This window comes from Plecotus auritus (genome assembly GCF_963455305.1).
Source record: "Plecotus auritus genome assembly, chromosome: 9".
Lineage (NCBI taxonomy): Eukaryota > Metazoa > Chordata > Mammalia > Chiroptera > Vespertilionidae > Plecotus > Plecotus auritus.
Window position 1 is genome coordinate 84,728,761 of NC_137783.1, and position 26,276 is coordinate 84,755,036.

The 26,276-nt window shown below is 46.4% G+C and overlaps 1 pseudogene across 1 annotated transcript; it reads right to left on the reverse strand.

Annotated features, from left to right (window-relative positions):
• Positions 1–26,276, reverse strand: LOC308233582 (m7GpppN-mRNA hydrolase-like; annotated as a pseudogene). Its single transcript has 5 exons — positions 26,198–26,276; positions 25,342–25,527; positions 4,798–4,865; positions 2,263–2,427; positions 1–1,008 (listed from the first exon to the last, which is right to left on the reverse strand). The product of its transcript is annotated as a m7GpppN-mRNA hydrolase-like (transcript).

The window sequence follows — 26,276 nt, forward strand, 5'->3', positions numbered from 1 at the left end:
TCAAAGATAAAAAGTCTTCTTCACTAAAGAGGTCCACAGTAAAATATCCTGATTTCTGGGATGAAGTTTGTTTTTCTCACATTTCAACAAGGGATTCTGCTGCTTGGCTGGCTGGCTGTGGGACCCATCGTTTTCTTCTTTTGAGTAGGTGAGTCTTGATACTGTTTTCTGCCATTCCCCTCTTACTTTGATTCTTCGCTTTTAAAAGACCAGACATTTCAGAATCATTCTTCTGTGGCTTTTGCTGTAGTGGCTGCCTGTGCTTTACCCACTGGTCCCCAGAACCTTCGGGAAATCCCTGCCCACTGTGCTGGAATTTGGTCTCACTCCATTTTCCCACAGTGGGCTTCGCTGGTTTTCTACGAGCTGGAGAAAATCCACTGTCAGTTTGAGGAATCACCAAATCTTCCAGAAAGCCAGCCCCTTTAAGGTCTGACAAAAGGAACAGCCATCAACAAGTCGTTAGGAGCCAAACCAAGTTTGGATTTTGGGATCATTTCATTTCTATGACATGACAATGTCTCTGTGGAGATGCACACAGTGTTCTGAATCTCTCTTCTGGGTTTCTGGACAAATTTTGCATCTTTTGGAATTCCTGGGATGATGTACACACAAGCGAGCTGGTCACTGATATTAAGTTCCATGTACTCTTCCTTACAACATAACATGCTATCAAAACCAGTTTCTTAGAAGATCACTCTTGCAGTACCATCATGAGGAGCTTCTTTCTTTCCTTTTCCTGTTTGAAATGCCCAGCCTGACTTATTAGGTATCCTTGAACCAGTAGCACATTTTCCAGTGTCTTTTCAAGTATAAGTGCATCATATGTGGATACTCCCATTTTTATTTCTTCTACTCATCCAAAACTTTTTCCATATCCTCACCTTGAGGCAGCAAAAATGGACAATGACTGAAGACAACTTTAGCAAAACCCCTTATCCCACACTGAGTTAATTCCAGTGTGTTCTGCCTATAGAAATCCAAGTAAAAACAATGGGAAAGTTCAATCTAAAAATACAATAAAATAGCATTGTGTGCTGGGAATGTGCAAAGTAAATTGGCTTCAGAGAGTTTGTTTGGAGGTCCTAGCAGGGGAGCACAGCAATTCTTATATCCTTGAGAATTTCTTGACAGCTGGAAGGAAGAGAATAATCCTTAATGACCAGAGTCACCCATGTGGGGGGTCTCAGGGCAGCAGCAGACTTCGCAGCCCCTCCAGCAGGGTATGCTGTTAACTTTGCATAGTGATAGATGGTTCCTAGATTTCTTGTGATGATCCCATTGTAAGGTTTATAAATGTCAAATCACTATGCTGTACCCCTGAAGTTAATATAATATTGAATGCCAACTACAATTTAATAAAAAAATTCTTTAAAGGACAGATGAACTGATAAATAAGCGGATGGATGGATGGATGGATGGATGGATGAGTGGATGGGTGGGCAGGTGGACTGGAGGTGAAGGAGTCGTGAGTCCTGGGATGGAAGGTTAGCCCAGAGCCCCCTGACCAAAACACTGACTTTCCTCCTTGCTGTCTCCAGCCACCACCACCATTGTGGGCCTGCTGCTTTTCCCTACCAGCCCAGCCCTCTGCCCCCAACTTGCCCAGAAAGCCCATGCAGCCACCTCTGTGCACCGCAGGCGACAGTGTCACCTGGGCTGGGGCCTGTGACCACCATCCTCAACACAGTCCTCACCAGCTTCCTGCCTGTGATCAGGTGGCCCCGCATGACCAACATCTAGAAAAACATACCATCCTCTTCTCTTCATGCCTATGAGCTTCTGATTTCTTTGGTGGATTTAGGTTTTTAATAAGCCTGGGTTACTTTCCTGGTTTAAGAAATAATAATAAATGTTAATGAAAAGTAAGAAGAAGCCCCAGATCTTGGCTTCATGAAATAAAGTGCAGATTTTAGAGTCTGAGAGATGTGGGGATGAGTTCCCACCCAGCCATGCCCAGCTGGGGGCTTTTAGCAGTGATGTACCCCTCTGACTCTCCATTTCCTCCAGAAAAGAGATAATACTACCTCCTGGCCTGTTGTGAGGGTCAAGTGAGATGATGTTATTTAGTGAAGGGCCCAGGAAGGTGCCTGGAATACAGTAAGTGCTTAGCAAATGTCCTCTATTATTGACATTACTATGCTTGTTATATTATGGTCAATGTGAGCTAGAATAAGTTCCCAGGTGGGCATGGTGCCAGCTGCAGAGGCTGCAGTTCCAGTTGGGCTCCCTGGAGCCTACACTCTACCTTTCCCATGATGCCTTACAGATCCAGCCCTGCCCCCGGGAAAGCCACCTGTACATGCTGCTGCTCAGCTCCTCCAGGTTGGTGGGCATAAGGTACCAGTACTTGTGGTCGCACCTCTGCACGTACATCTCCATGCAGTGCAGGTTCATTGTGTACACCTCCAGCAGCTCCACTGCCTGCTGCAGGGGGTGGGGGAGAAAAGAACAATTACACCCCAACTCCTCACAGCACATTCTAACTTTATAGATTCTCCCTCCTCTTCCTGGCCCTCTCCTGTCCTCACTGAAAGAACATCCTCTACCTGGACTAGTCAATGTGTGATTGGTTTTTGTTGTCGTTTTCTAAGAAACCCTCTTTCACTTTGTATGATGAATATTTTTAAATTTTTTTTCTTTGCTAAAACAATCCTATGAGGTGCATAGATTTATAAGAATAATAACTGTGGCTGGAATTGCATCCCATTTGTGATTGGCCTATGTGCATAGGGCAATCCAGAAATAAATAAGGAAGAATTGCAGTTGACTCTGCAGAGGGAGAACTAAGAAATTTAAATGGGAGAAGAATACCTTTCATCATCTAAAATTATGGGCACATACTTTTTTTAAGTTGAATATTAGTTAATAACATAGGGAACAGGCCAAACAAAGCATTTTATTTCCAAGTGGTTGACTATTATGGATCAATTTTCAAAACTAGTTAGATGTACAGCTGACGCTTGAACAATGTGAGGGAGCAGTGAAGAATCCAAGCATAATGTTGATTTCCCCGCCCCCCCCCCATACTTAGCTATGAATAGCCTACTGTTGACTGGAAGCCTCACTGGTAACATAAACAGATGATTAGATCATTTGTACATTATATACTATACTAAAGGCCTGGTGCATGAAAATTCATGCACTGGAGCTGGTGGGGCGGGGGGCGGTCCCTCAGCCCAGCCTGCCCCCTCTCACAGTCCAGGAGCCCACAGGGTTGGGAGGCAACCCGGAAATCAGGGAAAGGCGACGCCCCATCATATCTCTGCTGCTGCCACTGCCAGCAGCACAAGCCTCAGCCAGTCCTGGTTACCTGAGACTTGGGCAGTCCTGGGCGGCTGAGCAGCCACCATCTGACGGTTGCCTGCACCTCAGGCCAGCCCTGGGCAGCTGGGCAGCCGCCATCTGAGGCTTGCCTGTACTTCAGGCTGGCCCTGGGCAGATGGGGGGCTGAGGGGACTAGGGGACTCCAGAGGTAGGTGGGGCTGTGGGCGCCGCCATCTTAGCAAAGGCGTGAGGGTCAATTAGCATATTCCCTCTTTATTAGATAGGATTCTTACAATAAAGTAAGCTAGAGGAAAGAGTTAGTGAGAAAACCACAAAAGAATATATATACATATATAGCTTTGTACATAGTTATTGAAAAAAATCCATGTGTAAGTGGACCTGTATAGTTCAAACCCATGTTGTTCAATGATTAACTACACATCAAATACTAAGGAAAAGTCTCCAGATTACATATCAAAAGATTTATTCATGGTTCTTTGTATCCTTAGGCCATTATTCATCAAGGACAGACAGTATAAGTCTATGTCAGTTGAAATAATTTTTACTTTTGTCGTTATGTCACCACCTTCATTTACTGTTAGTGTCAATTTTTCTGTTTTTAAATTTCTTTTTAAAAATATATTTTTATTGACTTCAGAGAGAAAGGGAGAGGGAGAGAGAAATAGAACATCAATGATGAGAGAGAATCATTGATCAGCTGCCTCCTGCATGCCCCATACTGGGTATCGAGCCCACAACCCAGACATGTGCCCAAACCTGGAATTGAACCCTGACTTTCTGATTCATAGGTCAATGCTGAACCACTGAGCCACGCTGGCTAGTCTTTAATTTCTTTTTTATTAAATTATCTTATAGTATATAAAAAAATTACCTAACTCCAAAGTCAAAACTAGCAAACAAAGTACATTCAGGGAAACGTAGCTTCTTTCCCTGCCCGCGCCTCTGTAAGTAACCGTTTGATTAGCTTCTGGTTTATCTTTCCGTTGTTCTTAAAACAGAGACAAATACATGTACATATTAATATTTATTTTTTTACACAAAAAGTGACATAATATGCACACTCTTTGCACTTTGCTTTTTAAAAAAATACTGAATAAGACTGGATTAGCCTCCCTTTTAACTGAATGAAATGGAAAGTTGTTGAACAATACATAGTTATGTAGGAATAAGATTGGCTAACCTTGCAATGTATTTTCTGCATTCTGTCTACATACTTGCATGTAAGGCATACAGAGGGGTCTGGAAGGATACATGGCAAACTGATGATGGCAGTGCTATTTCTAGGGAGGCAAGTGGGGATTGAAGACAGTCAAAGCCAAATTTAATGTTCTCTGTAATATTTTAATATTTTCTTACAGGGAAAGTTTATTCATATGATACTTGTGTAACTAAAATTTCAATTTTCATGCTGTTATAAAAGCTAAACCATAGGTGACCGGTAGCTGATGGACATCCAAGTTCACTGTTACTCCAGGTAGCAGGGAGGGGCAAGGGCCTTGGGCAGCTCACCTGTGTGCTGCTGCTGCAGTCGCTCTGCAGGAGGATGTTCTGGAGGCCAGAGGGCAGCTCTGGGAGGACTGAGAGACAAAGAGGTAGGAGGGAGCCTGGGGGAGGCTGCATCATCCAGGCTCAGGCCCTGCACTGAGCTCAGGAGGGCTGTTGGGCTGGGAGTCAGGAAGCTGAGTTTTATCTCTGTTCCTGAAATCAGCAAGTCCCTTCCAAGGCCTCTGGTTCCTCTCTGTAAAGTGAAAGGGGCAGGGGTCTCACTCTCTGCTCCCTGGAGCCTCTTTAGAGGCCATCCCAGCTTCTGGGCCTCCAATTCCCGCCCCTATAACCAGAAACCCCCATCTTAACTGCTCTGTACTTGAGACTCTGGCTGACATCTTGGTTAGACTCAAGGTAACTGATTATATGAATGGCCTGATTTTTTACTCCCTTCTCTGCATATGTGCATTTTGCCCTATAACTTCTAGTTCCTGCCTACTCTGATGCTAGGCTTGGTCATGTGACCTGCCTTGGCCAATGGGATGTTAGCAAGGTCCCCAGGGCAAAGACTGCGAGATGTTCCATTGGACCTTCCATCCATTCACCCATTGTAATTACTGAGGGCCTCCACATGCTCAGCATAGGGTGGGTGATGTAAAAATGAAAGAAACTGACCGCATCCTTTACTTATAGCGGTGACCTCAGGGAAGGCCACAGATTTCAATGATTTTCCTTGTGGGATTTCACCATAGGGGAGGGGAGTTTGAGGTGTTTCTGTGTTACACAGCCCAGGTAACTGAGACTCTGAATCTGACAGACCTCTGAGCATAGATGGAGCAGACAAGCTGCTAGAAGGATGTGGAGGGGAAGGAAGGAGAAGAGACAGGGCAAGGACACTGTCCTGTGCCTGAGTTGTGAGCAGGGGGAGAGGGGTCCTTTAGCTCTTCAGGTCTTTAGAAAAGAGGTTCTGGGTCTCTCCTGAGTGGCTCCCTCCCATCAACCTCCTGAAGACTCATCCAAACCCACCTCCCCATTTCCACTGCCATCCTCAGCAAGGCTTCCATGACCCTGTCCAGGATGGCGCCAGCAGCCTCCTTCCATTGCCTGCTTGTCCCAGCCTGGCCTCTCCTACCATCTACCATCAGCAGCCTTCATCCTTGTTTTCTCTCCAGCCCCACCTCTCCCTGCTGCCCCCATTTCCCTTATCCTATGTTCCTGCCACACCTCGTCCTTCCACCTCTCCCCTCCAAACACACATGGACACACACACCCTGTTTCATGCAAGAGCCTCCTCTAGGGCTTTGTTATTGCTGACCCCTCTTCCTAGAGGTCCTTCCTCACCCTCCTTGCCAGGAAACAACTCCTTCAAAAAATTCTGGTAGCCTTCTGCCTGGCATAGGTGTCTCCTGTGTGACCTCACAGCCCCAGGTCTGCCTCCACCTGATTTTGCACAACCCCACTCACCTGGTAAGGACTTCCCCTAATGCAGCTTTGGGTCTCCAGTCCTGGAACAGGGCCCAGCACAGTGGACTTCTCAGTTGCTGTCTTCCCAGGAACTCACTGACATGGAGTGAAGCATGGAGGCTCCTCAGGCTGGTACCAAAATGGTTTAGACAGTTTACCAGCCCGGGGTTCATCATATGGATCCACAGTGTGAGAAAGTTCCCATTTTCTACTCTCCTTCACATTCTCTGATTAGCAAGGTACCAGTCTGGTGCAGCTGTGTCTTTAATGTCTCTTTAACGATGTATAATCTCCCATGTGAACAAAGAGAGAGTAGGCCTCAGACAGAATACCATACCTAGAAAGACTAGAATTATATCATGTTTTCATATTCTAGTTATTTTTGTAGTTTCCTCTTACTTATGGTCCCTCTTATTTGGAGTGGAATTAGCTGAAGATTTCCCATTGATGGCAAAGATATAAAATAACTTCGTAAAAATAACCAAGTGAAAAGTCTGAGAGATGCATTTACCAGAACCTAAACAAAATGATGCTCAATGTGTATTGTTAAGTGGGGGAAAAAACACCATGTAGATCATGTCTAGTTGAACCCATTTTGTTTTAAAAAGGGGGCCAGTATATATTGAACTTATATTTCTACTTAATTTTCAGCCAAATATGTATACTAGGCTTATTTGAGAATATTATCTTGGAGTTTTTAAGCTTGAGTAAGCTCTAAGAAAGTGGTTTTAAAGCAAACTAATGAACAGTGAACATTTGCAGCTGGTTCTGCATACACTAATAATTTGGAGACAAACTAGGATGACTTTAAAAACTCTTTGTTCTATTGTAGATTTCTCTGCTTTCTTTTTCAAATTCATTTTCAAGTAAAGGCTTTGAAATTATAGTTATTCAAGCTGGGGGACCAGCAGGTACTACCCATGTGAACAAGTGTGAGTGAGTGTGTGTGTGTGTGTGTGTGTGTGTGTGTGTAAAGTGCCAATGACTTCTAAAGGGTATTGGGATCCTGTTTCCTCTCACCTCTTTATTTCACACTAGACGCCCGGTGCATGAAATTCGTGCACGTGTGTGGTCCCTAGGCCTGGCCGGTGATCAAAGCGCGAGCATCTGGTGTGGGAGGGCAGGTCCCAGTTGACCTCTGGGCCCTGGGCAGCACCTGGGCCCTCGGGCCCCTGGACCCCTCTGCCTGAGTCATAGGGCCCCCACCTGGCTCCCTCAGCACCTGGGAGCCAGGCAGCGGCCCCGCCCCTGCTGCTGCTGCTGGCCTCTGTCTATGGGGTGATCGGGCTCCACTCCCATCCACCTTGGCCTGGTGCCGCCTGCTCACCTGCTCCACCATCTCGCCACGGTCCTGCTCTCATCAGGGCCCATTGGGGCTGGCAGCGCCTCCACTGCCACCCGCTGCCAGCACTGCGCTGCCAACACCCACCATGTTCCGTGCCGCCCCTTGGTGGTCAGCGCACATCATAGCGAGCGGTCGAACTCCTGGTCGAGGGGACAATTTGCATATTAGGCTTTTATTATATAGGATTCCAAAATTAAATGCACATTTCACATATTAATGCTAAACTTACATGTATCCAACCACAAAGACAAAACGGTTCTTTTGTCCCTATTGGAATTTTGATTTGTATTTTATACACATCCTTCTCAAAGCTGTTTAAAAATCAGAGAACTAATTTGTGGGTGAGGCTGTGAACTAACTCTCCATAAAAAACTCATGTCCTCTACTCTCAGAGTCTATTACTGGACTCCATTCCCCAGCTTTCCTTACAGTTAGGTGTGGCCATGTGATCAGGTCCTGACCAATGAGATTTGAGAGGAAATGATGTCAGGCATTTCCACTCCAAGGCTTCTAAGAAACAGGTGTAATCCCCTCACACTCTCCATTTCCCCTCTGCTGCCTGGAGGCAGAACACAATGAGCCCCTGAAGGATGGGGGTGTGGGGGAGGATGACCAAAAGACTGAAAGATCCCTCTTGAGAGTACAGAGATGCCCACTCAGCAGGAATGCCCACCCAAGACTGTTAAGTGAGCAAAATATATACCCCTGTGGTGTCAAACCATTGAAATAGTGGTAACTATTTATTACTGCAGCATGGTCTATCCTAATGAAACAATGCAACCAAGAATGGTGGAGACATGGGCAAACAGGTTGTGAAAGCTGTTATGTGAAAAATATTCATGTTTTGGTAATATTGCTTCAACCAATTTGTCCTTGAACTAGTGCCTCCCAAATTGAGGTATCACTAGAAGCATTTCAGGAACTTTCAATAGATATAAATCTTGGGGTCCAATCCCAGAGAGGCTAAATTTGTAAAGCAGGAGTGGAGCCCAGAAGTCTATACATTGTTTAAACTCCTCAGGAAATGTACACTCTTGTAGACTGCTGGGATTACAAACCCCATTGCCTTTGGAGAAAGAAAGCTGGCATATCTACTTGAATTTTAAATGCACGTGAATCAATTTTATTTCTATAAATCTACCCTCGAAATAAAAGCACTAGTGCATAGAAGGAATGTGCTTATAAAGGTGTCAATTACAGCATTGTTAGAAAGAATTTTTTTAAAAAGAAAGAGGCAAGCCCTTGCCGGGTAGCACAATTGGTTAGAGCATCGATCTGATACACCAAGGTTGTGTGTTCATTCCCACAGTCAGACACATACAAGAATCCCCTTGCTCTCACTCTCCCTCCCTCAAATCAATAAATCAATAAAAAAAACTCTTTGTGAGTGATTGTGCATCAATTAAAAAACACATTTCAAAAAGGGAGAGGCCAGATGTCTATCATTAAGGAAAGATTTGAAAAATTATGGTCCACCCATACATGAGGTGCTACAGTTCTCTCAGTATTTCACTAGAGATATGAAAGATATCCTTCATTTACAGTAAGTTGGTCATTGGTCACTTTAAATATAATCCTTCATAAGAAAAAAAAAAACTGTTACAGGAGAACCAAAATGGCAGCATAGGTAAACCCCAATACTAGCTTCCTCCCACAACCACATCAAAATTACAACCAAAATACAGAACAACCATCATTCAGAACTGCCTGGAATCAGCCTCAATGGAAGTCCTTCAATTAGAGAAGTAAAGAAGAAAGTACATCATCAAGACTGATAGGAGGGGCGGAGGTGTGGAACAGGCTGATCTGACACCCACGTGAGGCATCTTTTTAAATCAGGAGGAATATCTCTGTTGCAGAGGCCTCCCATGTCAAGCAATGGTACCAGCCCCTCAGCCAAGTGTTCCAGAGATGGGAAGAGAAAACCTCATAACTTTGGGCTTTAAAAACCAGCGGGGATTGTGGCTGAGTGACACAGCGACTGCTAGAGTCCCACTCAGTTCCTCTTAATGGAACAGTGCATGAATTTCCAGAGTTTAGCCTCCTCTGATCTCCAGTGTTAGGGCAATAGCTCAGGCAGAACCAGGGAAATACAGGAAGGAACTGGATTGTCTGGCATCAGAGCAAGAACTTGGCAGCAAATTTCTCCCAGACAGTCATTGTTCCTGTCCTAGGACCTCTCCCTCACAGAATTGACTCACAGCCATATATTAGTTTCTATGAGTGTGGCCCACACTGTTTGTTTACTTATGATTCCCTGAGACCCTGACCCTTCCAATTTGCAGCCCCACCGAAGCTGTTCCCAGGGGCTTTGCATATGAATGGCCTGTCCTGGCTCAGGCTTCAGACTTTGCTCAAATCTCCCAAACTAGCAGCAGCTGGCATCAGTGTGCCCGAAGCCTATCAATAAAAGCCACAAGTCCTGGCACTAGCACCAGCCTGCCTTGTTTCACAGTTGGGCCTCACCTGGGCACTTCTAAGCCCAATACAAGTAGCAGCCATCTGCAGATCTTTCTGTAGCTCCTGCCAGGTGGTCCCAGGCAATGGCTGACTGTGCAAACCCTCCCCTCCACCAGGAGACCCTAGAGCCAGTGTACCCAGTGGATAGCTTTAGACCATACCAGATTACAACTCTACACATTCACAAGTAACACACTCAAGGGAAAGTCTCAGTGCACACCAAAGCCCAACTGAAGCAAGTCCGGTTCCATAGGGGCATTTCCTGCACAGCAGCTCTTCCACCTTAGTGGCAAGTCCTCAAAGCCAATTGACCTGGTCAATTCCTCCCAGTGATGCTAACAGCAATCAAGGCTCAACTGCAACAAGACTGTTTATACAGCCCACGCAGGTGTTCAACTAGAGTGCCCAGCTCAGATGACTGGGAAGGCTGAGCTACTGGGCCCTAAAGGACACCTACTACACAAGGCCACTCTACCAACTGCAGGAGACATAGCAACTCAACCTATTACATAGAAACAAACACAGAGAAGTAGCCAAAATGCAGAGACAAACAAACACACATCACAAATGAAAGAAATAGAAGCAAGCAAACTTCTGGATACAGAATTCACAACTATGATTATAAGGTTGCTGAAGTATTTTAATGAGAGCTTCAAGCGACTTAATGGGAGCTTCAAGGGACTGAGTTAGACTTCAAGGATCTTAGTGAGAATTTCAAAGACAATAAAAAGGACCAGTCAGAAATTAAGCATACACAAACTGAAATAAAGAATAATTTACAGGAATTCAGCAGTAGAGTAGAAGATTCCAAGATTCAAATCAATGATTTGGCATTTGAGGAAGCAAAAAACACCAAATCAGAAGAGCAAAAATTAAAAAAAATAAAAAAATATGAAGATGGTATAAGGAGCCTTTGGGATAACTTCAAACATACCAACATTCACATTATTGGGGTGCCAGAAGGAGAAATGAGAGATCAAGATATTGATAAACTATTTGAAGAAATAATAACAGAAAACGTCCCTTATGTGGTGAAAGAAATAACTTATAAATTCATGAAGCACAGAGAGTCCCAAACAAGAGGAACCCAAAGAGGCCCACACTAGACACATAATAATTAAAATGCTAATGGTTAAAGACAAAGAGGGAATCATAAAAGCATAAAGAGAAATGATATTTTTAAAGTTTGAATTGTAAAAGCCTCTCTCCTTGAGAGTCAAACTTTAGACAGGCTCCTCTGAGTCCTGCTTTTGACAAGGCCTCATCCTTTGGTGCAATCTTCCATCTGTTTGCCCAAGTGTGGCAGGAATCTAACTGCAAGTTTAGTGAAAATCTCTACCTTGATATCTGTTCAAGTTACTCATCACCAGCCTTTGATGTATAAACCTTTGTCCTGTCTTTAACAAGAACCCTCTACCCTTGGGATCTTCTATTAGTAACTTTCCATCCATTGGCCTCCTCACTCTGTGCATTGGCCATAAATCAACAACTATCTTTACTGTATTTGGAATTCAGCTAAGTTCTATTTTAAGCCTCCTTCCCCTTTGCAATAGTACTGAATAAAATCAGTTTATAAAGCCAAAAGATAAAGATAAAAATTAAAAAATATTTTTTATTCTATACACCTGCATTCCTTATTTTTTGAAATGTTACAGTAAGTTGTTATTCCCCTGTGTAAAGTAGAAAAACAACTATTTTATTTTGGCCAAAAAAAAAAAAAGATGAAACAACCTCTCTGCTTGTCCAGATTTGGGAACCAGTTTGTTTTTCTCACCAAGCCACCTGATCATCCCAGATCAATACACAGAAACAGAGCCGTCCCCCAATTTGCAGGAGCCAGCCTGACCCAGATGCTCACCAGCTTGGCATCCCCAGGGCCTGGATGAAAAGGTGCCCAGCTGCCCAAATCACTAGGTTCATCCATCTCCGTCAAATGCTTGCTCTTTGCAGCAGTTAAATTAATGTTTTTCAAAGTGAATTCCACCTTCCACAAGTCATGGCAGGTACGTTTCCAACAATGGTTTCTGTGGGCAAATACAATTGAGGGAATGATTCATTTGCCTCACACATGCCCTCAATTTCCTGAGAGTGACAAGCATATTACATAGTCAAGGTTTTAAGAAAAACTTCAGGATACAGAAAGCTGTTAAATCATGTTTCCCAAACTATTTGACTATGAAACTTTTTTTAAACATAAACATGTTCCATCCGGGGAATGTGTGTTCCAATAAGAAAACCTCAGAAATCTTTTTACTTGAACCAGTTTGAAGTCAGTTTCAGACACTTTCCAAAAGAGTTCGGACTTCTGAAGAGACCCAGCTGCAATCAAACTGAGCCAAGCTGGGATTCAGATTCTGGCTGATTGCAAAGTCCAGGTGATGCTTCAGAGATACTTCTCCCACGGAAATGTTGTAGGGCTTTTTTGCTGAAAGAGGAAGAGGAATAAGGCCACAGCATTGTTGGAATAAACAAGAACTGCTGAAGGAAGTGTTCTTGCAAAGAAGAGAATAGAGCAATATCTGCATATTTATCTGCAGGACATACAGTGGACATCCAGGAAAATCCATCAAGACTGAGGAGGAGGTATGGCTGAAGTCCTCCAGGTATACATGGAGGCATTAAACTTTAAAGTCACCCTCTTTGTACCCTCAGGTTGGTGAGGCTCAGGCTTGCTCAGATTACATCAGTGACAGCTGCCTCATTATGTATTTAGCTATCTGCAAGGTGGTGAGCTCCCTGTCACTAGAGGTATGAAAGCAGATAGCATGAGTGGGATAGCAGGTTTGAACATCATCCATCAGTCATCCCTGGACCACCAGCCCATGAATTTCTCCACTATTTGGCAGCCTGGGCCCCACACAAACCTACCCATTCAGGAACTCTAGGAAGTAGTCCAGGAAGCAGTAGATTTTGCTACTTTAATGACGCCCATTAAAATGTGGGACTTTCCAGTAGTATCAGTGCTTCTCAGCCTTAAAAGTATACACATGGTCTTGGGATCTTGTTAAATGCAGACTCTGCTTCAGTGGGTCTGGGATGAGGGACTTACAATTGCCTCAGGTTCTAATGTTTCTGGTCCACAGGGCTTAGAAGACTTCAAAAATTTCAATCCAGCCCCCACATTTGATGATGCTTTGGCTGAAGACTGGACCATCCATTGGAACAGAAGCCTAACATGGAAAATAGGATTATATTCTGACAGGCAGGCCAGGTCAGTAGAAAACAAGACCATTCTTGTGAATGGGCTGAGTATCCTTAAAGAGACCAAAGCCCTATGTGCAAGGAAAGAGTTTTAATATTATAAAACTGGGGACCCAGTGCACAAATTCGTGCACCTTGAAAGGAACTGTGGACTGTGAGGCTGCAGTGGGCACTCTCATCCGGCCCCTCCCACCCTGACCACGGCCCCCTGTCTGCCTGCAGCCCTGCTCCTGCCAAAGGCCGATGTTCCCAGGGGCTGACAATGCCGGCCCCATTTATACCCGCTGACAGCGCAGAGTGACTGGGGCCTGCACCAGCAGCGGGTGTGAGTGGTGGCTACCAGTCTGATTGTCCCTCAGGATCAGGGGAGGTGGAGAAGCCCTGAGGGGCGATTGGAGCCGGCAGCCACCGTTCGCACCCTCTGACGGCACCGAGTGATTGGGGCCAGCACTGGGCGCAGACAATGGGTGGGAGCAGTGGTTTTGACGCCAAAAATGGGTGCAAGTGGGGGCAATGCTGGCAGCAGGCGTGAGCACCTGGCAGGACTGTGGCACACGGGATCAAAGAATTTTCAGTAAACACCAGAGGCTCGCCCTCATGAAAGCGACTGGAATCCCGCCTTGGTCTGGTGCCCCTGCTCACCTGCTGCACCATCCCTCTGTGGCCAATGTCTACCATGTTCTGCACTCTACTTGCTGCCGATGCCCACCATAGAAACATCAATGTTCCACGTGCAACCCCTAGTGGTCAGTGCGCATCATAGCGACTGGTTGTTCGGTTGTTCCGCCATTCGATCTATTTGCATATTAGGGTTTTATATAGAGAGATAAAGGTACCATATGCTAGACACTTTAAAGCATTATTTGATTTGTTGTTACAATAGCTATAAAAAGTAAGCATTAGTGTCCCATGTGGTGGTGGAGCAAAAGGAGGCATGTGTGATTATCATTAATAATGTTTCTGCTAACTTCCTTCTAGGAGCATGGGGGGGGCTGCACTTCTTGGCCCCTTGTGTTTGGTGCAATTAATTGTGAGTGGAAATGACAAGTGGTACATTTAATTGTTGGTGTGAGTCCCTCCAAACTACCTTTTCCTCTATCACTGTGATTGGCAATATTCAAGATGGTGGTGATTCCATCTGTGGGGCCCTTTAATGTGGAGAAAGTAGAGTCCCTAGTTGACCCATCATAGACCCACAACATGCATGATAAGTAATCCTTTGTTGTATAAGCTACTGAGATTTTAGGACTGTTTGTTACTGTGACCTGCCTTGTTTATCCTGACTGATACATGTAAGGAAGCTGCAACAACTAGGACTTCACAGGGGTAAGATTGAATGTAGACTTGGCTAATTCCAGACCTCTGAAGTCAGTGCAAGGCAAGGAATGGGTATCTCCAAATCTGTGGTAAATCTTCCATCCCCTCTATCCACAGCTCAAGCCCCTCATACCTCTCATGTTTGAAGCCATTGGTTGAGCCTCTCTGTGGACAAGATGAGCAAGTGATTTTGCTGGGGCTGAGGTGCCATAGGGATGGCAGCTTGATCACAAAGACATCCATCAGGTCCTAGGCAAGTGGTGGGTAGAAGAGGCAGAGGAAGATCCTATGTGGCTCACAGAAACCATACTCCATAGCAAGCCACTCACCACCAGGTCAGCATAGAGATAGGAAAAGCCCCTGAATCTCACAGTAGGAAACAGCGGTCCCAATCACTGTCTGACTCAAGTCCTTGAGCCCACCTGATCCAATAAAAGCCACCACCAATATATGGAACCCCTAGGAAATAGGCAGAGCTGATGACCATGAAGAGAGAACAGAACTAAGAGAGAAAGATCAGAGCCAAAAGACAGGCCCAATCCCAGACCAAGGGGCCAAACCTCACCACGTGCCACTCTGCTGTCCTCACAGAAGGCTGACATGAAGGAAAGGGAGCTTACTGGGAGCTTTTTGAGGAGGCTCATGGTCTCTGGTGGTAAGACAGAGGGAGCCTGACTCATCTGCTGAGGCAGGACACACAAGGCCAAGGACCCAGTGGAGTCCCCCAGTGATGATAGCACCTGCGCTGTCCATGGTCCTGAGCCAGCAACAGGGTCTCAAACTGGTTGGCCACATTCTGGAATCATGAGGGAGACTTATTAGAAAGCCAGAAGCCTGTGTCCCACCCCTGACCTACTGAATTCAAACCTCCTGGTGATACAGCCCTGGACTCTACATTTCAAAATAAGTTTGATGTAGCAGCAACATTTGAAAACCAAGAATGCACGACTTACCTAACTCCTGGACACTGGTGACTCCTGACCAACTGCTCCTGGGGTTCAGCACTTACAGTTTCCCCTAAGTTGTCTTTCTCAGCTCCATGAAAACGCAGCCTCTGCAGTGCTGCAGGACACACACAATAACATGTGCATCGCAATTTCTGTAGCTAACTTCCTGGCCTCTTGGCAGTTTCAGATGGGTGCAAAACATTATTTTCTCTAGGAGAAGGCTCAGTAAATATTTTCTGTAAAGTGTCAGACAGAAAATGGTTTTGGTTTTGTGAGCTATTTGGTTTGGTGAGCTATTGTAACCACTCCACTCTGCTATCATAGTGCAAACATAGCCATAAACAACATGTAAACTGAAGAGCATGGGTGTGTTTCAATAAAAGTTTTTGGGAACTGAAAGGTGAGTGTCATATCATTTTTACCTGTCACAAAATATTCTCTTTTAATTTTTTTTCAGTTACTTACAAATATAAAAAACCATTCTCAGCTCATGGGCCCTACAGGATGACGCTGGATTTGGCCTGCAGACCATAGTTTGACAAGCCTTGCTCTGGGATTTAAGAGGAGTACATATTTGCTCCTTGTGCCATGCACCTTCAGGGATGATTGGTACTACATAGCCTCACCATGGGCTCCAAAGAGAGGTGGAGTTGTTACTCAGCCCCACTTGCCATCATAGCTCAGTAGCTGACAAGATCTGCCCCATCCAATGACAGAGTAGGAAGCTGCCTTTAGGATGAGATTTATGAGGCCACCAAAAGTGTTACACTCCTCCTCCCCAAGCAGACTCATCAAGAAGCTGGCCAAGAAAGACCAGCAAACTCCTGTAAACTGCTCTAGAAAAATGGCTGCAGAACTTAGCCAATCTCAGGGAAGGGTTGATCAGTTGCACCCAGTTGTGGCAAGCATGCCTTTGCTCCTAGCCCCTCCCACTCTGAAGACATCACCAGAGGATGGATTCCTTCTCTACTGAACTCACAATGCTCTAAGCTAAATCCTGCAGGGTGGAGGCTGAACAGCATAAAGGCGTCGATTTGTTTCTGCCTCCATCTCCACTGAGACCAAGACTCAAATGACAACAAAGCAGAGGTAGCCGCACTCAGCCCCAGGGGTGAGGGTGTCCAGACATTACTGAGGGCTGCTGTGTCAAGCCTGCTGCTGGGAGCATGGTGTCCCATCTGGTTTGCACACACTCACTGCCTCTGGTCACCCACCAGCAATCACTGCCCCCAGGAACCACCCTCCAGGCAAGGTTAATGGAGACCTGGAACGTGCTGCCCCAGGGATCAGGAACAAATTGAGACACAAAACAGAAGCACTAGTGAAATGGATTCTCTGAGGTGGGCAGAACACTGAACTGACCAGAAGAACCAATTTTTTGCGTCTTGAACCTTTCCCCAGCCTCTGCACACAGCTCCCAAGTATTATGTGGACTTAGAGGAAGAAAGAATGCTGATATTTACTAGGGGCCACTCTAGGCAGAGGAGTGAGTGCCTTATCATATTTAGTGACCCTGCAAGGGATGCATTTTTTCCCATTTTGCAGAAGAGAAATCTGAGGCAGAGTGATGACACAACTTAGAGAAACCCTGCACTAAGCCAGCGCTGTCCAATCAAAATACAATGAACCACAGGCATGATTTAGAAATGTCCAACAGCCACACTAAAATGGTAAAAAGAAACAGGTGAAACCAAACTCAACAATATATTCTCTTTAAATCAATCTACCCATAATGTTATCATTTTAACATGTAATCAATTAAAATTATTGATGACATGTTTTACTTTTTGGTACTAAGTCTTCAATATGCAGCATGTACTGGACACTTCCAGTGCATCTCACTTTGGACCAGCCGCATTTCAAGTGCTGGGTACCCGCACATGGTTGCGCCTGCCACACCAGACACAGGGCAGTCCCAGACAGAGGACAGTCCCAGACACAGGGCAGTCCCAGACACAGGGCAGTCCCAGACACAGGGCAGTCCCAGACACAGGGCAGTCCCAGACACAGGGAAGTCCCAGACACAGGGCAGTCTGAAAATGCCCTTCTCTGACTGTGAATCTTCTGAGGTTGTAGAATTTGCCTTTGCCTCCTCTGTGCATAAGAAGCAGGCAAAGAATGAGGTGGTGGAGATGGGGGTAAGAAGACACTGAAAGGGAGTTTAGAACCCTCTGAGGCCACAACTTCTCTCCCACAGACCCCTGCAAACTTTTTCTGTAAATAGCCAGAGAGTAAATATTTTTGGCTTTGTGGGCCATACAGTTGCTGTCACAACTACTCCTCTCTGCTTGAGGCCTGAAAGCAGCCAGAGACAAGATGTCAATGACTGGGTGTGGCCATGTTCCAATAAAACTTTATTTGACAAAAACAGGCAGTGGGTCAAGTTTGGCTGACAGGAGTTTGCTGATTTCTGATTTAGGCTCTTCTTCTAAAATGACTTCATACCTCTCACAGATGAAAAGCATAAGCAAAAGATTGCTTGCGGTTAACCCTGTGTGGCTCCAGCCCCTGAGAAAAATGAACCAAGGATGGGGTTATCATTTCCAAGTAGGCTGAATGTGACCTTCTGGATGAAGGGAGTAAAACCAGAACGCCCTTCCTCACCAAATAATCTGCATGGTGTGGTGGTAAGAGGCACATTCTCTGGAGCCAGACTACCTGGGTTTAAACCCCAACCATGCCAAGGATCAGCTGTGCAACCCTGGACCAGTTTCTTAACCTTCCTGGGCCTTAGTTTCCTGCTCTGAACAATGGGGATGGTGATGGCAGTGGTACCTGTCTGGGATAGCTGTGGTGAGGATTAAATGAATTAGGACAGAGAGAGCATTGAAGTGGGCGTGACACACACAGAGGCCCTCAGTACATGACACCTACTATTGCGCATTGAGCATTTGTCACATTAGATGGTTGGTGTATCTTCACACTGAGTCCCCAGAGCATGATCCTGGGTGGGGTGCTGTTAACCCCATTCTACTGACGAGGATGTGAGCCTGGAGAGGACAAGTCGCTTGGCCCCATGGCAGCAGCAGAGCTGAATGGTGTGATGTGAGCTTTTCTCTGAACCAGCGGTTCTCAGCCTGGGACAGTTTTGCCTCCAGAGGACATTTGGTGACATCTAGAGACACTGCTGGTTGCCACAATTTGGCAGATTTGCTGCCTGGCATCTAGTAGGTGGAGACCAGGGATGCTGCTCAATATCTTACAATGGACAGGACAGCCCCCGTCACAATGAGCTGTTGCATCTGACAAGCCCTATAATAAATAAACAGGCTTAGCTGGGGTTCCCTCAAAGGCAGACAAGGATCCCAGTGCATGGAGTTTATCTGGCAGGTGTTCCCAAGGAGCACAGGGTGGGGAGAGCTGAAGTGAGACAGGAAGGGGAGGCAGACAGTAAAGGGTTAGTTATCACTCCTGTAACCACTATGGGCACCTGGGGCTGGATCTCCTGGGAGACGAGCAGATGACACATTTCAGAGATTTCCCAACTGAGGGTAAGGGAGCTGGGCCCTGGTACCCCACCTCCTGCCAGTCACTGGTAAGGGCTGCTCCAGGGAGCACTAATTCCCTGACACTGCTTTTGAGCCCCACCCCTGGGCAGAGAGATCCTAGAGGCCAGATAAATCCCTCAGGCACGAGACCCTGAATCTGGGAGCTGGCATTGGGGTGCTGTGCACAGAGGAGGAGAGGTAAGCACAGTCAGCGAGTATTCCACTGGTACATGCTGGACCCCAGGAGGCTAACATTGACATCCCACAAATAAGGGATGTCCGCACACAGCCTGGCTTCCAGCAAGAGCCTATAAGTAATATGTTGGGGGATGAGCCCCTGTGGAGAGATCTGTCTGGGAAGGGGGCACAGGGCATCTGGTCCTCGCTAATGAATCAGTTCTCTGGTGGGGCTGTATGCCATGGACAGGCTGGGTGGCCCCACCAGGGGTGGGCAAACTTTTTGACTCGAGGGCCACAGTGGGTTCTTAAACTGGACCGGAGGGCCGGAACAAAAGCACGGATGGAGTGTTTGTGTGAACTAATATAAATTCAAAGTAAAGGAGCGGAGGGGAGAGCAAGAGAACCCTCCGCTCTTTCGGCTCCGCGGGCCGGATAGAACAGCCGAATGGGCCGGATCCGGCCCGCGGGCCGTAGTTTGCCCACGGCTGCCCCAGACCCTGATCCAAGGCAGGAATGGACATGGTCATGAACATTTCAGGACACTCTGAGATTCTTAATACTACAGGAACATGAGACTTGTCTCCCAACTGGCCATGAAGGACTATAAGGGTGAAAACACACTAACCCCAGCCACGTAAGACCTTACCACATAGCCTTCCCCACACAGTAGTCCAACTCGGCAATGGATGAGAGATGGAGCACTACGCAGACGGGCATGGTTAGCTCAACCTTGCCAGGAAGGACATCTACTTTGAAAAGAGCCTCTCTCTGCCTAGCCGAGGTCACTTTAGCAGAGGGAGGCTCAGACCAATTATCCCTCTGATGGTACCAATGGGGGCCACAGAGGGTGAAATAAAATGAGGTTAACAGAATGAACCTGTAACTCAATACTGATATGTTTAACAGACATCATACAGTGCCTAAAAAATGCCAGGCTTCCTTCCAAGAACTTTTCAAATATTAATCCACTTAATCCTAACAATAGACCAGGATAATGATGATCTTAACAGCAACAGCCTCCATTCACTAGCATCTGTCTCAGGGCAGTCAGCAGGCAAATCACTGAACATATTATCATATCCTGTGCTAGTGCCAAGCACTTCCTTCCCGTCTGCTGCTTTGACAACCGCTGATTGAGTGTCCACCTGGTTCAAGGCCATATTCTATGGGCTTTATATTGAACACTTCATTATCTCATTCAATCCTTACAACAATATCTTGAAGTCTAATAACAGCCTAAGAGCAGCTAACATTTGAGTGGTCTCTCTGTGCCAAGTACCTTATCTCATTTAATCCTCACAAAAGTTCTATTAAATGGTGCTATCAACATCCCCGCTTTACAGATAATGAAACTGAGGCATCGAGGTGTAAAGGGACTTGGCCAAGTTCAATCAGGATTCCAGATCCCATGTCACTGCCACTACCCCAGGCCAGCTGCAGGCCAGCCAAGCAGAGAGTGGTTACTTATTAGCCCAGAAAAGAGTGGTTGTTTCTCATTGGAAGAAAAACTGAGACCACTGAGATACAAACTTCAGGTTCCAGGACCCCTGCTGGCCCCAGAATCCAGACCTCTTGTCCTCTAATTCCAAACTGCTGGGTCATTTTGGGGATCAGGTGCACCAACAGGACAGCTTACCAAATTCGGACTGCAGCCTGGGGTAGATGAACCTGAACAGGTCATCCGCAGCCTGGTCCTCTTTCTCGTCTGAAGAAGTGTGCAATTCTTCACGTGTGCAATTTGGGACCTACTTTGACCTGAAAGAATATGTCTCAGTGCAGGCTCCCTGGGACCCACCTGTTCCCCAACCTGCACAGCCTGAGGATCTCAATGGGGTGTGCAAGAGCTCACAGAGCCACATAAGAGCCCACTGGCAAGAATGACCCCTCCCCATGGCTGACACCACCCTTAGCCTCCTGGACTCCCTCAATTACTCACCTTCCCACACTGACACCAGAATGGTGGGTCCAGCTGCCCTAGAGAGAGCAGCCTGTCCTCCTGAGAGGAGAGGAACTGCAAAAGGTGTCCTTCCCTGGGGAAGTGGAAGGGTGGCCTCTGGATCCCTTCCTGGCTGACCAGCACCACTGTCCCACTGCTCTCCATTGCCACTGTGACCCGGCCACAAAAGATCCAACAGGAAGTCATTATAAAGCATGGTGATGGGGACCCTCCCGGACAACACAGCCGCGCGCCGCACCCCCCCCTCCCCCCAGGCATGCTGAGCCAGACCCGTGGACCTGCTCTGAAAGTCTGGGAAAGGCCTGGGCACAAGGTCAGGGACAGGTTTTACCTCTCCTGGTCCCTCTCATCCCACCTGTCATGGTTGTTGACTGGAAACTGTAGGACATGAGCAAAAAGAATGTGATTGGTCTCCCTTCAGTCACCCATCAAAGGAAAAGAATTCTCCCAAACACTCCCATGCCCTCAAGCACCCTCTACAAATCAACCGGACCTCTTTTTGCATGGAGGAATTTAGACCTGCCCCTTCTCAAGGCACTAGCATTTGTTGAGCATTTGTTGTATATAAGCATGTTGCATTAAAGGCACCATCTAATTGTAGTACTCAGACATAAGACAAGTCTATTTTACAAATGATAAAACTGAGGCTAAGAGTTGTTATGTAACTTATCCAGGGTCACACAACTGATTAGTTGCAGGGCCTAGATCTGAACGCAGGTCCATCTCATTAAATAAGCTTAATGTGTTGTGCCTTAGTGGGCCACGGGTCCCTTGCTTTCCGTAGCAGGATGGCTGTCTGCTTGTGAATAGACCTTATAGAGCTTTAAAGGAGAACTCTAATGATTAATCCCAGATCTGCAGAACACTGACTTGGGAATAACAAAGCCCTGGGTTCCAGTCCAGGCTCTGGAGATTACAGGTTGTGTGTCTTTGTGCCAAGCTGCTTCCTCACCTCTAAACTAGGATTGACAGTGCCTCTATCACTGGGTCATCGTGATGATGAAATAACAGACATGTAGACCCTGGCTGTGTAGCTCAGTTGGTTAGAGCATTGTCCTGATATGCCCAGGTTGCAGGTACAATCCCCCGTCAGGGCACATACAAGAATCAGCCAATGAATATCTCCCTCTCTCTCTCTCTCTCTCTCTCTCTCTCTCTCTCTCTCTCTCTCTCTCTCTCCCACCAATTCCTCTCTGTATATCTAAAATTTAATTTAATAAAATGTAAATATTTAGAACCATGCTTGGCACATCATGAACACTCAATAAGTAGTGGCATCTAACAGCATGAGTTTGATGTTGAGCCATTAACATATGTCATTTGATCCTCACAATAACCTGATGAATAGGTGCTGTTATGGTCCCCATTGGGCAAAACTGAGGCTCAGAGTGATGAAGTCACTTGTTTGAGTTTTCACAGGTAATAAGGGAGTGGAGACAGGCAGGGGATCAAGGAGGAACACCCCAGCCCTGTGCTACCCCCACCATCCTTACATTGTTTGTGGCAGTGCAGGTAAACATCTCATCCAGGCAGATAGACATGGCATAGCCACAGTAGATGCTGGAAGGTGAGGGAAGGTTAGACCTGTAGGATGTCTGCCTATCTCACTGTGAGAAAGGACCCAGCAGGCCAGAGGAACACACACCCCTGGGCTCTTACAACCTTCTCACTAACCCCACCTGTTTCAACATTTGTATCACAGTCTTTCCAGAATCTATCTCCCTTTCTTTGGTACAAGCACCCAAATTTATAATCCCTTGTTGCCCCCACTCCATGTGTGTGAGGCTGACCACACCAACCTGTACCCCAGTATTCCAGGAATGGCCACCTGACTCAGGCCTGGCAAATAAGCACATTCCATGGTTCCAGCCACAGAAACTGGTTCAGGGACGGCCCTATACAGCAGGGATGGCCCTATAAACCAATAAAATTCCATGTTAGAAATACTGGGAAAGATGCTAGGAGAGTAGTGTTAAGGATGCTAGACACCTGGAAATGAGGCAAGAAAACGTCTGCCTGAGAATGGAGTCAACGGACACGGAAGCAGAGCCAGGCAAGGATAGCAAGTGTGCAGGTCTTCCTCATTTGATCCAGCCATGCCTGACACCACTGCCCCAGCATGTTTTCAGTTCATGTGCACAAATGCTTAAGTCAGCTTGAGTTTGGTTTTCTATCACTGGTATCTGAGTCTTAACTAACTCTGACCCAAATTTCAGGCCACCATGTATCCAGGGGCAGGAGTTGGAATAACACTCAAGGGCCTTGACTTCACAAGTCCCAGCAGTGAGACCTGAAGGTTTCTATGAGCCCCAGTTTCCTCCACTGAAAGGGGATGGTAATAATACCCACTGCATAGGGTTGCTGTGAAGATGAAATGGAATCACATATTTCAAAGGCTCGTTTCCCACAATGAGAACTGGCAGACATCCTACATTTAAAAAGTACCTGGTTGATGGTGCCTGTGATTATTTACTTAAGACTTGCCATTTTCAGCTCAAAGCCTACTGCTATCTTGAAATAGATTGCTTTAACCCTCAGAACACAATGAGAATGTGAGCCAACAGGAACTGGGGCTTGGTGGCACCACAGGAATGCACTGATCAGGTCTCCTTCATGGGTCCTAGCTGTGGGGAGAAGAGTTGAACATCAGCTTCTGAAGCCACCCCGCTGTATGCACCACCATGTTTGTGCCAGGACTGAGCACACAGGGGTGCTAGTGCCAGTCTCTTCCTGTGGGACAGGGGACTCCTGGAATGGTCACCTTTAGCCTGGGGACTTGCAATTGATCTGGCCAAACAGTCTTAGAACTGCACTGTCTGAGACTCCTCCTGCCCAGCCTAGCTGGTCTAGGGGCTCTCACTGCCTCCTCCTGGTCCTCATGTTCCTCCTGCATGTCTCATCTTGGCTTGTTGTCTGCTTCCTGGAAGACCCAAAGTAACACAGGCTTCAGAGTTAGACAACGTTCAAATCCTACTTCTGACACCTACATTGAACCAGTCCCTCCTCCTCTCTGAGCCTCGGTTTCTCCAGCTGGGAAATGAGTAAGTTGGAACATAAGCTCTCTCAAGGCTTCCTGTACTGTTCTCATCAGAGTCCATGGAGTGAATGTCCTTGGAGGACAATCAAGTCCACAAGCAATTTTAGAGTCATAGCCTCTGCTGAGACCTTCCCAAGCCGAGTCTTGTGCAGGCCCTTCCCTTTGCTCCAACTCCGTGCCCATCACGCAGGGTTGCAATTGCCTGTTTTCTCTTTTGCCACCCCAAGGGGTGCTGAATGCCTGGAGAGGGACTGGGTTTGTTCACTTCTGCAAGATGCTCAGGCAATGTTCATGTTCAGAGAAATGCTAGGCCCTGGGAGGCTTGTAAACAAAGCAACTTATTAACCACCACAAACACCAGCAAGAAAGAGCGCTGCAGCCACAGTCCCTCTGGATCCGAGTAAATCAACACCAATGGTCCCCATGTCAGAGAGGCATTTCCAGGTGCCAGGCTTCCTGCTAAGGGCTTTGCAGGCATGTTCCCACTCACTCCTCCCACATGCCTTTTCAAAGGTTCCATTGCCACATCCCACTTAGTAGATGAACAACCTGCAGCTCAAGGAGGTAAAGTTCATTTTCCAAAGTCACTCAACTCAGATGAAGGAGCAAGAGCAATGTTTTTCGGTTTTTGTTTGATATTTTCTAACAGCTTTGTAGGGTGGAACTGCTGTGTCATATAATGGTGGTATGTAATAAGAAAGCAGTTTTCCCGCCAAAACCGGTTTGGCTCAGTGGATAGAGCGTCAGCCTGCGGACTGAAGGGTCCCGGGTTCGATTCCAGTCAAGGGCATGTAACTTGGTTGCGGGCACATCCCCAGTAGGAGGTGTGCAGGAGGCAGCTGATCGATGTTTCTCTCTCATCGATGTTTCTAACTCTCTATCCCTCTCTCTTCCTCTCTGTAAAAAATCAATAAAATATATTTAAAAAAAAAAAAAAAGAAAAGAAAGCAGTTTTCCCATCAGCAGTGTATGAGGGTTGCAGCTGCTCCATATGGCAGGGCTGAGATTTGAGCCTGACTCCGGAACCCAAATAGCCACCTCTTAGGGGATTATCTCCTCTCAAACATTAGCAAACCCAGATGGGAAGTTACTCTCCTGGTTGTGCAAGAGGGAGTGTTGGGGAAAGAGAGAAGAGGTCCTGAGCCACTTCAAACAAGGACCATACTCCTTACCTTCACTGTCCCCAAAGACATGCTGGGCACCTCTTTTCCACATGCTAACTCCCACATTGCTGACCCCTGGCTGTTTCTCTTCTCTGAGCCCCAGGTGCAAGTAACAGGTAACAAGGAGAGATGGGGGTTCAGAACCCAGGACTCCGGATGTCCCAGCATTGGCAATGGCCTTGAAAAGTGCAGATTCTGTTGGAAGTAAATATGGAGGTGCCTACAATGTATCTGTTCACAGAGAAAAAGGTGATGCTGACACATGGAGTCCCTGATGATTTGAGCTGGGCAGGGAGAAGTTGTTTGGAAATCATTTGGTCCAAAGTCTCTCCCAAAACATTAGCATCAAAATTTCCATCTCACACAATCCTGGGCTTAAGTTCAACCAACAAACAGGGGCCTCGGGCTTTGATGAATGGATAGATAGTTGGCTTAAAAGGTGGGTGAACAGATGGACTGGAAAATAAAAGGACAAATGGATGGAAAGATGGGTGAGTGGATATAAATACAGAAACATGGGTGAAGGAATGGTGGGAAATGCAGGAACAGGTGGATATAGTAGAAACAGGACAAGAAGTGACTGGCTGGCTGGCTGCAGATATTGACAGATGAATTCCAAAGAAGGAAACATTGGCATGTGGATGAACGAGTGCATGGAAGGAAATACTGGCATAAGGATGAATGAATTGATTGTGGAAATACTGGCAGATGAATGAATAGATGAGTGAGTAGGTGGCTGGATGGATGAATGACTGAGTAAGCATGGATTCAAAGACAATTTCTCTATGAGATGGAACCAGACCCCCAATGGAAGACCTGGGCCCAAGATGAACTCTCGCCAGTTGAACAAGAATGTCATTCTTACCATACAGCAGGGTAGCCCAGAAGTTCTGGTGCAGGGACTCCACATAGTCGTGGGCAGAGAGGGATGTGTGGACATCCAT